This window comes from Ranitomeya variabilis, chromosome 2 (genome assembly GCF_051348905.1).
Source record: "Ranitomeya variabilis isolate aRanVar5 chromosome 2, aRanVar5.hap1, whole genome shotgun sequence".
Lineage (NCBI taxonomy): Eukaryota > Metazoa > Chordata > Amphibia > Anura > Dendrobatidae > Ranitomeya > Ranitomeya variabilis.
In genome coordinates this window covers 235,614,679-235,630,818 of record NC_135233.1, presented here as the reverse complement: position 1 = coordinate 235,630,818, position 16,140 = coordinate 235,614,679, and the positions used below count along the sequence as shown (strand labels likewise).

At 37.9% G+C, this 16,140-nt stretch overlaps 1 protein-coding gene and 1 long non-coding RNA gene across 2 annotated transcripts in view; one reads left to right on the top strand and one right to left on the bottom strand.

Annotated features, from left to right (window-relative positions):
• The window catches only part of LOC143805156 (uncharacterized), a 56,669-nt gene that overhangs the window by 16,197 nt on the left and 24,332 nt on the right, over positions 1-16,140 (bottom strand). The gene's annotated exons all lie outside the window — the stretch shown is intronic.
• The window catches only part of GATA1 (GATA binding protein 1), a 35,672-nt gene that overhangs the window by 15,673 nt on the left and 3,859 nt on the right, over positions 1-16,140 (top strand). The gene's annotated exons all lie outside the window — the stretch shown is intronic.

Below are 16,140 nucleotides of genomic sequence, written 5' to 3'. Positions count from 1 at the left end.
AACCCAAAAAACCTGTCTCAATAAATTAGCATATCAAGAAAAGGTTCTCTAAACGACCTATTACCCTAATCTTCTGAATCAACTAATTAACTCTAAACACATGCAAAAGATACCTGAGGCTTTTAAAAACTCCCTGCCTGGTTCATTACTCAAAACCCCCATCATGGGTAAGACTAGCGACCTGACAGATGTCAAGAAGGCCATCATTGACACCCTCAAGCAAGAGGGTAAGACCCAGAAAGAAATTTCTCAACAAATAGGCTGTTCCCAGAGTGCTGTATCAAGGCACCTCAATGGTAAGTCTGTTGGAAGGAAACAATGTGGCAGAAAACGCTGTACAACGAGAAGAGGTGACCGGACCCTGAGGAAGATTGTGGAGAAGGACCGATTCCAGACCTTGGGGAACCTGAGGAAGCAGTGGACTGAGTCTGGTGTGGAAACATCCAGAGCCACCGTGCACAGGCGTGTGCAGGAAATGGGCTACAGGTGCCGCATTCCCCAGGTAAAGCCACTTTTGAACCATAAACAGCGGCAGAAGCGCCTGACCTGGGCTACAGAGAAGCAGCACTGGACTGTTGCTAAGTGGTCCCAAGTACTTTTTTCTGATGAAAGCAAATTTTGCATGTCATTCGGAAATCAAGGTGCCAGAGTCTGGAGGAAGACTGGGGAGAAGGAAATGCCAAAATGCCTGAAGTCCAGTGTCAAGTACCCACAGTCAGTGATGGTGTGGGGTGCCATGTCAGCTGCTGGTGTTGGTCCACTGTGTTTCATCAAGGGCAGGGTCAATGCAGCTAGCTATCAGGAGATTTTGGAGCACTTCATGCTTCCATCGGCTGAAATGCTTTATGGAGATGAAGATTTCATTTTTCAGCACGACCTGGCACCTGCTCACAGTGCCAAAACCACTGGTAAATGGTTTACTGACCATGGTATTACTGTGCTCAATTGGCCTGCCAACTCTCCTGACCTGAACCCCATAGAGAATCTGTGGGATATTGTGAAGAGAAAGTTGAGAGACGCAAGACCCAACACTCTGGATGAGCTTAAGGCCGCTATTGAAGCATCCTGGGCCTCCATAACATCTCAGCAGTGTCACAGGCTGATTGCCTCCATGCCACGCCGCATTGAAGCAGTCATTTCTGCCAAAGGATTCCCGACCAAGTATTGAGTGCATAACTGAACATTATTATTTGATTGTTTTTTGGTTTGTTATTAAAAAACACTTTTATTTGATTGGACGGGTGAAATATGCTAATTTATTGAGACAGGTTTTTTGGGTTATCAGGAGTTGTATGCCAAAATCATCAGTATTAAAACAATAAAAGACCTGACAAATTTCAGTTGGTGGATAATGAATCTATAATATATGAAAGTTTAATTGTAATCATTACATTATGGTAAATAATGAAATTTAACACTATATGCTAATTTTTTGAGAAGGACCTGTACATAGGAACAGTATTATAGTAGTTATATTCTTGTACATTGGAGCAGTATTGTAGTAGTTACATTCTTGTACATAGGGGGCAGTATTATAGCAGTTATATTCTTGTACATAGGGAGCAGTATTATAGTAGTTATATTCTTGTACATTGGAGCAGTATTATAGTAGTTATATTCTTGTACATAGGGGCAGTATTATAGTAGTTATATTCTTGTACATAGGGGCAGTATTATAGTAGTTATATTCTTGTACATAGGGGCAGTATTATAGTAGTTATATTCTTGTACATAGGGCAGTATTATAGTAGTTACATTATTGTACATAGGAGCAGTATTATAGTAGTTATATTCTTGTACATAGGGGCAGTATTATATTAGTTATATTCTTGTACATAGGGGCAGTATTATAGTAGTTATATTCTTGTACATAGGGGAAGTATTATAGTAGTTTTATTCTTGTACATAGGAGCAGTATTATAGTAGTTATATTCTTATACATAGGAGCAGTATTATAGCAGTTATATTCTTGTACATAAGAGCAGTATTATAGCAGTTATATTCTTGTACATAGGGGGCAGTATTATAGTAGTTATATTCTTGTACATAGGGGGCAGTATTATAGTAGTTATAGTCCATAAAAAGTGAAAAAAGTGCACTTACCCGTGTATGCAAAAGTCACAATTTTATTCGGACATAATTACAACAGAAGCAAGGGAGAGTGTAGAAAAATGCGGATGTCCGCATTTTTCTACACTCTCCCTTGCTTCTGTTGTAATTATGTCCGAATAAAATTGTGACTTTTGCATACACGGGTAAGTGCACTTTTTTCACTTTTTATGGACTGTCATGTATTACTTACAAGATGCACCCCGTTGTATAAAAAGGATTTAATATCGGCTTTTTAGTAAAGGGTGATTTCTAAAAAACAGAGTCTAGCTAAGATACAGTGGTGCGGAGGTTTTCTTTTTTTCTCATTTGTATGTTATAGTAGTTATATTCTTGTACATAGGGGCAATATTATAGTAGTTATATTCTTGTACATAGGGGGCAGTATTATAGTAGTTACATTCTTGTATATAGGGGCAGTATTATAGTAGTTATATTCTTGTACATATGAGCAGTATTATAATAGTCATATTCTTGTACATAGGAGCAGAATTATAGTAGTTATATTCTTATACATAGGAGCAGTATTATAGTAGTTATATTCTTATACATAGGAGCACTATTATAGTAGTTATATTCTTGTACATAGGGAGCAGTATTATAGTAGTTATATTCTTGTACATAGGGGGCAGTATTATAGTAGTTATATTCTTGTACATAGAGGGCAGTATTGTAGTAGTTTTATTCTTGTACATAGGGGGCAGTATTATAGTAGTTACATTCTTGTATATAGGGGCAGTATTATAGTAGTTATATTCTTGTACATATGAGCAGTATTATAATAGTCATATTCTTGTACATAGGAGCAGAATTATAGTAGTTATATTCTTATACATAGGAGCAGTATTATAGTAGTTATATTCTTATACATAGGAGCACTATTATAGTAGTTATATTCTTGTACATAGGGACAGTATTATAGTAGTTATATTCTTGTGCATAAGAGCAGTATTATATTAGTTATATTCTTGTACATAGGGGGCAGTATTATAGTAGTTATATTCTTGTACATAGGGAGCAGTATTATAGTAGTTATATTCTTGTACATAAGAGCAGTATTATATTAGTTATATTCTTGTACATAGGGGGCAGTATTATAGTAGTCATATTCTTGTACATAGGGAGCAGTATTATAGTAGTCATATTCTTGTACATTGGGAGCAGTATTATAGTAGTTCTATTCTTGTACATAGGGAGCAGTGTTATAGTAGTTATATTCTTGTACATAGAGGCAGTATTATAGTACTTATATTCTTGTATATAGGGAGCAGTATTATAGTAGTTATATTCTTGTACATAGGGAGCAGTATTATAGTAGTTATATTCTTGTACATAGGAAGCAGTGTTATAGTAGTTATATTCTTGTACATAGAGGCAGTATTATAGTACTTATATTCTTGTATATAGGGAGCAGTATTATAGTAGTTATATTCTTGTACATAGGGAGCAGTATTATAGTAGTTATATTCTTGTACATAGGGAGCAGTATTATAGTAGTTATATTCTTGTACATAGAGGCAGTATTATAGTAGTTATATTCTTGTATATAGGGAGCAGTATAATAGTAGTTATATTCTTGTACATAGGGAGCAGTATTGTAGTAGGTATATTCATGTACATAGGGGGGCAGTATTATAATAGTTCTATGCTTGTACATAGGAGACAGTATTCTAGTAGTTGTATTCTTGTACATAGGAGGCAGTATTATAGTAGGTATATTCTTGTACATAGGGAGCAGTATTATAGTAGTTATATTCTTGTACATAGGGGGCAGTATTATAGTAGTTATATTCTTGTACATAGAGGGCAGTATTGTAGTAGTTTTATTCTTGTACATAGGGAGCAGTATTATAGTAGTTATAGTCTTGTACATAGGGGCAGTATTATAGTAGTTCTATTCTTGTACATAGGGGCAGTATTATAGTAGTTATAGTTTTGTACATAGGGGCAGTATTATAGTAGTTCTATTCTTGTACATAGGGAGCAGTATTGTAGTAGGTATATTCATGTACATAGGGGGGCAGTATTATAATAGTTCTATGCTTTTACATAGGGGGCAGTATTATAGTAGTTATATTCTTGTACATAGGAGACAGTATTCTAGTAGTTGTATTCTTGTACATAGGAGGCAGTATTATAGTAGGTATATTCTTGTACATAGGAGACAGTATTATAGTAGTTGTATTCTTGTACATAGGAGACAGTATTATAGTAGGTATATTCTTGTACATAGGGGGCAGTATTATAGTAGTTATATTCTTGTACATAGGAGCAGTATTATATTAGGTATATTCTTGTACATAGAAGGCAGTATTATAGTAGTTATATTCTTTTACATAGAACCAGTATTACAGTAGTTAAATTCTTGTACATATGGGTGTGGTATTATAGTAGTTATATTATTGTACATAGGGAGCAGTATTATAGTAGTTATATTCTTGTACATAGGGGGCAGTATTATAGTAGTTATATTCTTGTACATAGGGGCAGTATTATAGTAGTTATATTCTTGTATATAGGGAGCAGTATTATAGTAGTTTTATTCTTGTATATAAGGAGCAGTATTATAGTAGTTATATTCTTGTACATAGGGAGCAGTATTATAGTAGTCATATTCTTGTACATAGAGGCAGTATTATAGTAGTTATATTCTTGTATATAGGGAGCAGTATTATAGTAGTTATATTCTTGTACATAGGGAGCAGTATTATAGTAGTTATATTCTTGTACATAGGAGCAGTATTATAATAGTTCTATTTTTCTACATAGGGGCAGTATTATAGTAGTTATACTGTATTCTTGAATATAGCAGCAGTATTATAGTAGTTATATTCTTGTACATAGTGAGCAGTATTACAGTAGTTATATTCTTGTACATGGGGCAGTATTATAGTAGTTCTATTATTGTACATGGGGCAGTATTATAGTAGTTATATTCTTGTACATAGAGGCAGTATTATAGTAGTTATATTCTTGAACATAGGAGCAGCATTAAAATAGTTATATTCCTGTACATAGGGGGCATTATGATAGTAGTTATATTCTTGTACATAGAGGCAGTATTATAGTAGTTATATTCTTGTACATAGAGGGCAGTATTGTAGTAGTTTTATTCTTGTACATAGGGAGCAGTATTATAGTAGTTATAGTCTTGTACATAGGGGCAGTATTATAGTAGTTCTATTCTTGTACATAGGGGCAGTATTATAGTAGTTATAGTTTTGTACATAGGGGCAGTATTATAGTAGTTCTATTCTTGTACATAGGGAGCAGTATTGTAGTAGGTATATTCATGTACATAGGTGTTATGGTTCTCAATGGCAAGAGAACATAGCCCAGCAAACATACGAACTAGCTCTTGGAAGGATGGAAACTAAACTGACCATGAACTAAACCTGCCGCACAACTAACAGTAGCCGGGTAGCGTAGCCTGCGTTTTATCCCTAGACGCCCAGCGCCGGCCGGAGGACTAACTAATCCTGGCAGAGGAAAATATAGTCCTGGCTCACCTCTAGAGAAATTTCCCCGAAAGGCAGACAGAGGCCCCCACAAATATTGGCGGTGATTTTAGATGAAATGACAAACGTAGTATGAAAATAGGTTTAGCAAAATTGAGGTCCGCTTACTAGATAGCAGGAAGACAGAAAGGGCACTTTCATGGTCAGCTGAAAACCCTATCAAAATACCATCCTGAAATTACTTTAAGACTCTAGTATTAACTCATAACATCAGAGTGGCAATTTCAGATCACAAGAGCTTTCCAGACACAGAAACGAAACTACAGCTGTGAACTGGAACAAAATGCAAAAACAAACAAGGACTAAGTCCAACTTAGCTGGGAGTTGTCTAGCAGCAGGAACATGCACAGAAAGGCTTCTGATTACAATGTTGACCGGCATGGAAGTGACAGAGGAGCAAGGCTAAATAGCGACTCCCACATCCTGATGGAAACAGGTGAACAGAGAGGATGATGCACACCAGTTCAATTCCACCAGTGGCCACCGGGGGAGCCCAAAATCCAATTTCACAACAGTACCCCCCCCTCAAGGAGGGGGCACCGAACCCTCACCAGAACCACCAGGGCGATCAGGATGAGCCCTATGAAAAGCACGGACCAAATCGGGGGCATGAACATCAGAGGCAGTCACCCAAGAATTATCCTCCTGACCGTATCCCTTCCATTTGACCAGATACTGGAGTTTCCGTCTGGAAACACGGGAGTCCAAGATTTTTTCCACAACGTACTCCAACTCGCCCTCAACCAACACCGGAGCAGGAGGCTCAATGGAAGGCACAACCGGTACCTCATACCTGCGCAATAATGACCGATGAAAAACATTATGAATAGAAAAAGATGCAGGGAGGTCCAAACGGAAGGACACAGGGTTAAGAATCTCCAATATCTTGTACGGGCCGATGAACCGAGGCTTAAACTTGGGGGAAGAAACCCTCATAGGGACAAAACGAGAAGACAACCACACCAAGTCCCCAACACAAAGCCGAGGACCAACCCGACGCCGGCGGTTGGCAAAAAGCTGAGTCTTCTCCTGGGACAACTTCAAATTGTCCACTACCTGCCCCCAAATCTGATGCAACCTCTCCACCACAGCATCCACTCCAGGACAATCCGAAGATTCCACCTGACCAGAAGAAAATCGAGGATGAAACCCCGAATTACAGAAAAAGGGAGACACCAAGGTGGCAGAACTGGCCCGATTATTGAGGGCAAACTCCGCTAAAGGCAAAAAAGCAACCCAATCATCCTGATCTGCAGACACAAAACACCTCAAATATGTCTCCAAGGTCTGATTCGTCCGCTCGGTCTGGCCATTAGTCTGAGGATGGAAAGCAGACGAGAAAGACAAATCTATGCCCATCCTAGCACAGAATGCTCGCCAAAATCTAGACACGAATTGGGTACCTCTGTCAGAAACGATATTCTCCGGAATACCATGCAAACGGACCACATTTTGAAAAATCAGAGGAACCAACTCGGAAGAAGAAGGCAACTTAGGCAGGGGAACCAAATGGACCATCTTAGAGAAACGATCACACACCACCCAGATGACAGACATCTTCTGAGAAACAGGAAGATCCGAAATAAAATCCATCGAGATGTGCGTCCAGGGCCTCTTCGGGATAGGCAAGGGCAACAACAATCCACTAGCCCGAGAACAACAAGGCTTGGCCCGAGCACAAACGTCACAAGACTGCACGAAGCCTCGCACATCTCGAGACAGGGAAGGCCACCAGAAGGACCTTGCCACCAAATCCCTGATACCAAAGATTCCAGGATGACCTGCCAACGCAGAAGAATGAACCTCAGAAATGACTTTACTGGTCCAATCATCAGGAACAAACAGTCTACCAGGTGGGCAACGATCAGGTCTATCCGCCTGAAACTCCTGCAAGGCCCGCCGCAGGTCTGGAGAAACGGCAGACAATATCACTCCATCCTTAAGGATACCTGTAGGTTCAGAATTACCAGGGGAGTCAGGCTCAAAACTCCTAGAAAGGGCATCCGCCTTAACATTCTTAGAACCCGGCAGGTAGGACACCACAAAATTAAACCGAGAGAAAAACAACGACCAGCGCGCCTGTCTAGGATTCAGGCATCTGGCGGACTCAAGATAAATTAGATTTTTGTGGTCAGTCAATACCACCACCTGATGTCTAGCCCCCTCAAGCCAATGACGCCACTCCTCAAAAGCCCACTTCATGGCCAAAAGCTCCCGATTCCCAACATCATAATTCCGCTCGGCGGGCGAAAATTTACGCGAGAAAAAAGCACAAGGTCTCATCACGGAGCAATCGGAACTTCTCTGCGACAAAACCGCCCCAGCTCCGATTTCAGAAGCGTCGACCTCAACCTGAAAAGGAAGAGCAACATCAGGCTGACGCAACACAGGGGCAGAAGAAAAGCGGCGCTTAAGCTCCCGAAAGGCCTCCACAGCAGCAGGGGACCAATCAGCAACATCAGCACCCTTCTTAGTCAAATCAGTCAATGGTTTAACAACATCAGAAAAACCAGCAATAAATCGACGATAAAAGTTAGCAAAGCCCAAAAATTTCTGAAGACTCTTAAGAGAAGAGGGTTGCGTCCAATCACAAATAGCCTGAACCTTGACAGGATCCATCTCGATGGAAGAGGGGGAAAAAATAAATCCCAAAAAGGAAATCTTTTGAACCCCAAAAACGCACTTAGAACCCTTCACACACAAGGAATTAGACCGCAAAACCTGAAAAACCCTCCTGACCTGCTGGACATGAGAGTCCCAGTCATCCGAAAAAATCAAAATATCATCCAGATACACAATCATAAATTTATCCAAATAATCACGGAAAATGTCATGCATAAAGGACTGAAAGACTGAAGGGGCATTTGAAAGACCAAAAGGCATCACCAAATACTCAAAGTGGCCCTCGGGCGTATTAAATGCGGTTTTCCACTCATCCCCCTGCTTAATTCGCACCAAATTATACGCCCCACGAAGATCTATCTTAGAGAACCACTTGGCCCCCTTTATGCGAGCAAACAAATCAGTCAGCAGTGGCAACGGATATTGATATTTAACCGTGATTTTATTCAAAAGCCGATAATCAATGCACGGCCTCAAAGAGCCATCTTTCTTAGCCACAAAGAAAAAACCGGCTCCTAAGGGAGATGACGAAGGACGAATATGTCCCTTTTCCAAGGACTCCTTTATATATTCTCGCATAGCAGCATGTTCAGGCACAGACAGATTAAATAAACGACCCTTAGGGTATTTACTACCCGGAATCAAATCTATGGCACAATCGCACTCCCGGTGCGGAGGTAATGAACCAAGCTTAGGTTCTTCAAAAACGTCACGATATTCAGTCAAGAATTCAGGAATCTCAGAGGGAATAGATGATGAAATGGAAACCACAGGTACGTCCCCATGCGTCCCCTTACATCCCCAGCTTAACACAGACATAGCTTTCCAGTCAAGGACTGGGTTATGAGATTGCAGCCATGGCAATCCAAGCACCAACACATCATGTAGGTTATACAGCACAAGAAAGCGAATAATCTCCTGGTGATCCGGATTAATCCGCATAGTTACTTGTGTCCAGTATTGTGGTTTATTGCTAGCCAATGGGGTGGAGTCAATCCCCTTCAGGGGTATAGGAGTTTCAAGAGGCTCCAAATCATACCCACAGTGTTTGGCAAAGGACCAATCCATAAGACTCAAAGCGGCGCCAGAGTCGACATAGGCATCCGCGGTAATAGATGATAAAGAACAAATCAGGGTCACAGATAGAATAAACTTAGACTGTAAAGTGCCAATTGAAACAGACTTATCAAGCTTCTTAGTACGCTTAGAGCATGCTGATATAACATGAGTTGAATCACCGCAATAGAAGCACAACCCATTTTTTCGTCTAAAATTCTGCCGTTCACTTCTGGACAGAATTCTATCACATTGCATATTCTCTGGCGTCTTCTCAGTAGACACCGCCAAATGGTGCACAGGTTTGCGCTCCCGCAGACGCCTATCGATCTGGATAGCCATTGTCATGGACTCATTCAGACCCGCAGGCACAGGGAACCCCACCATAACATCCTTAATGGCATCAGAGAGACCCTCTCTGAAATTCGCCGCCAGGGCGCACTCATTCCACTGAGTAAGCACAGCCCATTTACGGAATTTCTGGCAGTATATTTCAGCTTCGTCTTGCCCCTGAGATAGGGACATCAAGGCCTTTTCCGCCTGAAGTTCTAACTGAGGTTCCTCATAAAGCAACCCCAAGGCCAGAAAAAACGCATCCACATTGAGCAACGCAGGATCCCCTGGAGCCAATGCAAAAGCCCAATCCTGAGGGTCGCCCCGGAGCAGAGAAATCACAATCCTGACCTGCTGAGCAGGATCTCCAGCAGAGCGAGATTTCAGGGACAAAAACAACTTGCAATTATTTTTGAAATTTTGAAAGCAAGATCTATTCCCCGAGAAAAATTCAGGCAAAGGAATTCTAGGTTCAGATATAGGAACATGAACAACAAAATCTTGTAAGTTTTGAACTTTCGTGGTGAGATTATTCAAACCTGCAGCTAAACTCTGAATATCCATTTTAAACAGGTGAACACAGAGCCATTCCAGGATTAGAAGGAGAGAGAGAGAGAAAGGCTGCAATATAGGCAGACTTGCAAGAGATTCAATTACAAGCACACTCAGAACTGAGAAAAAAAAAAATAAAATCTTCAGCAGACTTCTCTTTTCTCTCCTTTCTCTGTCAATTAATTTAACCCTTTTGGTCCGGTCAAACTGTTATGGTTCTCAATGGCAAGAGAACATAGCCCAGCAAACATACGAACTAGCTCTTGGAAGGATGGAAACTAAACTGACCATGAACTAAACCTGCCGCACAACTAACAGTAGCCGGGTAGCGTAGCCTGCGTTTTATCCCTAGACGCCCAGCGCCGGCCGGAGGACTAACTAATCCTGGCAGAGGAAAATATAGTCCTGGCTCACCTCTAGAGAAATTTCCCCGAAAGGCAGACAGAGGCCCCCACAAATATTGGCGGTGATTTTAGATGAAATGACAAACGTAGTATGAAAATAGGTTTAGCAAAATTGAGGTCCGCTTACTAGATAGCAGGAAGACAGAAAGGGCACTTTCATGGTCAGCTGAAAACCCTATCAAAATACCATCCTGAAATTACTTTAAGACTCTAGTATTAACTCATAACATCAGAGTGGCAATTTCAGATCACAAGAGCTTTCCAGACACAGAAACGAAACTACAGCTGTGAACTGGAACAAAATGCAAAAACAAACAAGGACTAAGTCCAACTTAGCTGGGAGTTGTCTAGCAGCAGGAACATGCACAGAAAGGCTTCTGATTACAATGTTGACCGGCATGGAAGTGACAGAGGAGCAAGGCTAAATAGCGACTCCCACATCCTGATGGAAACAGGTGAACAGAGAGGATGATGCACACCAGTTCAATTCCACCAGTGGCCACCGGGGGAGCCCAAAATCCAATTTCACAACACATAGGGGGGCAGTATTATAATAGTTCTATGCTTGTACATAGGGGGCAGTATTATAGTAGTTATATTCTTGTACATAGGAGACAGTATTCTAGTAGTTGTATTCTTGTACATAGGAGGCAGTATTATAGTAGGTATATTCTTGTACATAGGAGACAGTATTATAGTAGTTGTATTCTTGTACATAGGAGACAGTATTATAGTAGGTATATTCTTGTACATAGGGGGCAGTATTATAGTAGTTATATTCTTGTACATAGGAGCAGTATTATATTAGGTATATTCTTGTACATAGAAGCAGTATTATAGTAGTTATATTCTTTTACATAGAACCAGTATTACAGTAGTTAAATTCTTGTACATATGGGTGTGGTATTATAGTAGTTATATTATTGTACATAGGGGGCAGTATTATAGTAGTTATATTATTGTACATAGGGAGCAGTATTATAGTAGTTATATTCTTGTACATAGGGGCAGTATTATAGTAGGTATATTCTTGTACATAGGGAGCAGTATTATAGTAGGTATATTCTTGTACATAGGAGACAGTATTATAGTAGTTGTATTCTTGTACATAGGAGACAGTATTATAGTAGGTATATTCTTGTACATAGGGGGCAGTATTATAGTAGTTCTATTCTTGTACATAGGAGCAGTATTATATTAGGTATATTCTTGTACATAGGGGGCAGTATTATAGTAGTTATATTCTTTTACATAGAACCAGTATTACAGTAGTTAAATTCTTGTACATATGGGTGTGGTATTATAGTAGTTATATTATTGTACATAGGGGCAGTATTATAGTAGTTATAGTCTTGTACATAGGGGCAGTATTATAGTAGTTATATTCTTGTACATAAGAGCAGTATTATAGTAGTTATATTCTTGTACATAAGGGGCAGTATTATAGTAGTTATATTCTTGTACATAGGAGCAGTATTATAATAGTTCTATTTTTCTACATAGGGGCAGTATTATAGTAGTTATACTGTATTCTTGAATATAGCAGCAGTATTATAGTAGTTATATTCTTGTACATAGTGAGCAGTATTACAGTAGTTATATTCTTGTACATGGGGCAGTATTATAGTAGTTCTATTATTGTACATGGGGCAGTATTATAGTAGTTATATTCTTGTACATAGAGGCAGTATTATAGTAGTTATATTCTTGAACATAGGAGCAGCATTAAAATATTTCTATTCCTGTACATAGGGGGCATTATGATAGTAGTTATATTCTTGTACATAGAGGCAGTATTATAGTAGTTATATTCTTGTATATAGGGAGCAGTATTATAGTAGTTATATTCTTGTACATAGGGAGCAGTATTATAGTAGTTATATTCTTGTACATAGGGGGCATTATTATAGTAGTTATACTTTTGTACATAGAGGGCAGTATTGTAGTAGTTTTATTCTTGTACATAGGGAGCAGTATTATAGTAGTTATAGTCTTGTACGTAGGGGCAGTATTATAGTAGTTCTATTCTTGTACATAGGGGCAGTATTATAGTAGTTCTATTCTTGTACATAGGGAGCAGTATTGTAGTAGGTATATTCATGTACATAGGGGGGCAGTATTATAATAGTTCTATGCTTGTACATAGGGGGCAGTATTATAGTAGTTATATTCTTGTACATAGGAGACAGTATTCTAGTAGTTGTATTCTTGTACATAGGAGGCAGTATTATAGTAGGTATATTCTTGTACATAGGAGACAGTATTATAGTAGTTGTATTCTTGTACATAGGAGACAGTATTATAGTAGGTATATTCTTGTACATAGGGGGCAGTATTATAGTAGTTATATTCTTGTACATAGGAGCAGTATTATATTAGGTATATTCTTGTACATAGAAGCAGTATTATAGTAGTTATATTCTTTTACATAGAACCAGTATTACAGTAGTTAAATTCTTGTACATATGGGTGTGGTATTATAGTAGTTATATTATTGTACATAGGGAGCAGTATTATAGTAGTTATATTCTTGTACATAGGGGGCAGTATTATAGTAGTTATATTATTGTACATAGGGAGCAGTATTATAGTAGTTATATTCTTGTACATAGGGGCAGTATTATAGTAGGTATATTCTTGTACATAGGGAGCAGTATTATAGTAGGTATATTCTTGTACATAGGAGACAGTATTATAGTAGTTGTATTCTTGTACATAGGAGACAGTATTATAGTAGGTATATTCTTGTACATAGGGGGCAGTATTATAGTAGTTATATTCTTGTACATAGGAGCAGTATTATATTAGGTATATTCTTGTACATAGGGGGCAGTATTATAGTAGTTATATTCTTTTACATAGAACCAGTATTACAGTAGTTAAATTCTTGTACATATGGGTGTGGTATTATAGTAGTTATATTATTGTACATAGGGAGCAGTATTATAGTAGTTATATTCTTGTACATAGGGGGCAGTATTATAGTAGGTATATTCTTGTACATAGGGAGCAGTATTATAGTAGTTATATTCTTGTACATAGAGGCAGTATTATAGTAGTTATATTCTTGTATATAGGGAGCAGTATTATAGTAGTTATATTCTTGTACATAGGGAGCAGTATTATAGTAGTCATATTCTTGTACATAGAGGCAGTATTATAGTAGTTATATTCTTGTATATAGGGATCAGTATTATAGTAGTTATATTCTTGTACATAGGGAGCAGTATTATAGTAGTTATATTCTTGTACATAGGAGCAGTATTATAATAGTTCTATTTTTGTACATAGGGGCAGTATTATAGTAGTTATACTGTATTCTTGAACGTAGCAGCAGTATTATAGTAGTTATATTCTTGTACATAGTGAGCAGTATTACAGTATTTATATTCTTGTACATGGGGCAGTATTATAGTAGTTCTATTCTTGTACATGGGGCAGTATTATAGTAGTTATATTCTTGTACATAGAGGCAGTATTATAGTAGTTATATTCTTGAACATAGGAGCAGCATTAAAATAGTTCTATTCTTGTACATAGGGGGCATTATTATAGTAGTTATATTCTTGTACATAGTGAGCAGTATTACAGTAGTTATAGTCTTGTACATAGGGGCAGTGTTATAGTAGTTATATTCTAGTACATAGGAGCAGTATTACAGTAGTTGTAGTCTTGCAGATAGGGGCAGTATTATAGTAGTTATAGTCTTGTACATAGGGGCAGTATTATAGTAGTTATATTCTTGTACGTGGGGCAGTATTATAGTAGTTATATTCTTGTACATAAGGGCAGTATTATAGTAGTTATATTCTTGAACATAGGAGCAGTATTATAATAGTTCTATTCTTGTAAATATGGGGTAGTATTATAGTAGTTATATTCTTGTACATAGTGAGCAGTATTACAGTAGTTATATTCTAGTACATAGGAGCAGTATTACAGTAGTTATATTCTTGCAGATAGGGGCAGTATTATAGTAGTTATAGTCTTGTACATAGGGGCAGTATTATAGTAGTTATAGTCTTGTACATAGGAGGCAGTATTATAGCAGTTATTTTCTTGTACATGGAGGGCATTATAGTAGTTATATTCTTGTACATAGGGGACAGTATTATAGTTGTTATATTCTTGCAGATAGAGGGCAGTATTATAGTAGTTATATTCTAGTACATAGGAGCAGTATTACAGTAGTTATATTCTTGAAGATGGGGCAGTATTATAGTAGGCATATTCTTGTACATAGGGGGCAGTATTACAGTAGGTATATTCTTGTACATAGGAGACAGTATTCTAGTAGTTGTATTCTTGTACATAGGACACAGTATTATAGTAGGTATATTCTTGTACATAGGAGACAGTATTATAGTAGTTGTATTCTTGTACATAGGACACAGTATTATAGTAGGTATATTCTTGTACATAGGAGACAGTATTATAGTAGTTGTATTCTTGTACATAGGAGGCAGTATTATAGTAGGTATATTCTTGTACATAGGGGGCAGTATTATAGTAGTTATATTCTTGTACATAGGAGCAGTACATAGAAGAGGATTCTTTACTGTTAGGTCAGTGAGAATCTGGAATTGCTTGCCTGAGGAGGTGGTGATGGCGAACTCAGTCGAGGGGTTCAAGAGAGGCCTGGATGTCTTCCTGGAGCAGAACAATATTGTATCATACAATTATTAGGTTCTGTAGAAGGATGTAGATCTGGGGATTTATTATGATGGAATATAGGAATATAGGCTGAACTGGATGGACAAATGTCTTTTTTCGGCCTTACTAACTATGTTACTATGTTACTATGTTAGTTTTATATTAGGTATATTATTGTACATAGAAGGCAGTATTATAGTAGTTATATTCTTTTACATAGAACCAGTATTACAGTAGTTAAATTCTTGTACATATGGGTGTGGTATTATAGTAGTTATATTATTGTACATAAGGAGCAGTATTATAGTAGTTATATTCTTGTACATAGGGGGCAGTATTATGGTAGTTATATTCTTGTACATAGGGAGCAGTATTATAGTAGTTATATTCTTGTACATAGAGGCAGTATTGTAGTAGTTATATTCTTGTACATAGGGGCAGTATTATAGTAGTTACATTCTTGTACATAGGAGCAGTATTATAGTAGTTATATTCTTATACATAGGAGCAGTATTATAGTAGTTATATTCTTATGCATAGGAGCAGTATTATGGCAGTTATATTCTTGTACATAAGAGCAGTATTATATTAGTTATATTCTTGTACATAGGGGGCAGTATTATAGTAGTTATAATCTTGTACATAGGGAGCGGTATTATAGTAGTTATATTCTTGTACATAAGAGCAGTATTATATTAGTTATATTCTTGTACATAGGGGGCAGTATTATAGTAGTTATATTCTTGTACATAGGGAGCAGCATTAAAATAGTTCTATTCTTGTACATAGGGGGCATTATTATAGTAGTTATATTCTTGTACATAGTGAGCAGTATTACAGTAGTTATAGTCTTGTACATAGGGGCAGTGTTATAGTAGTTATAGTCTTGTACA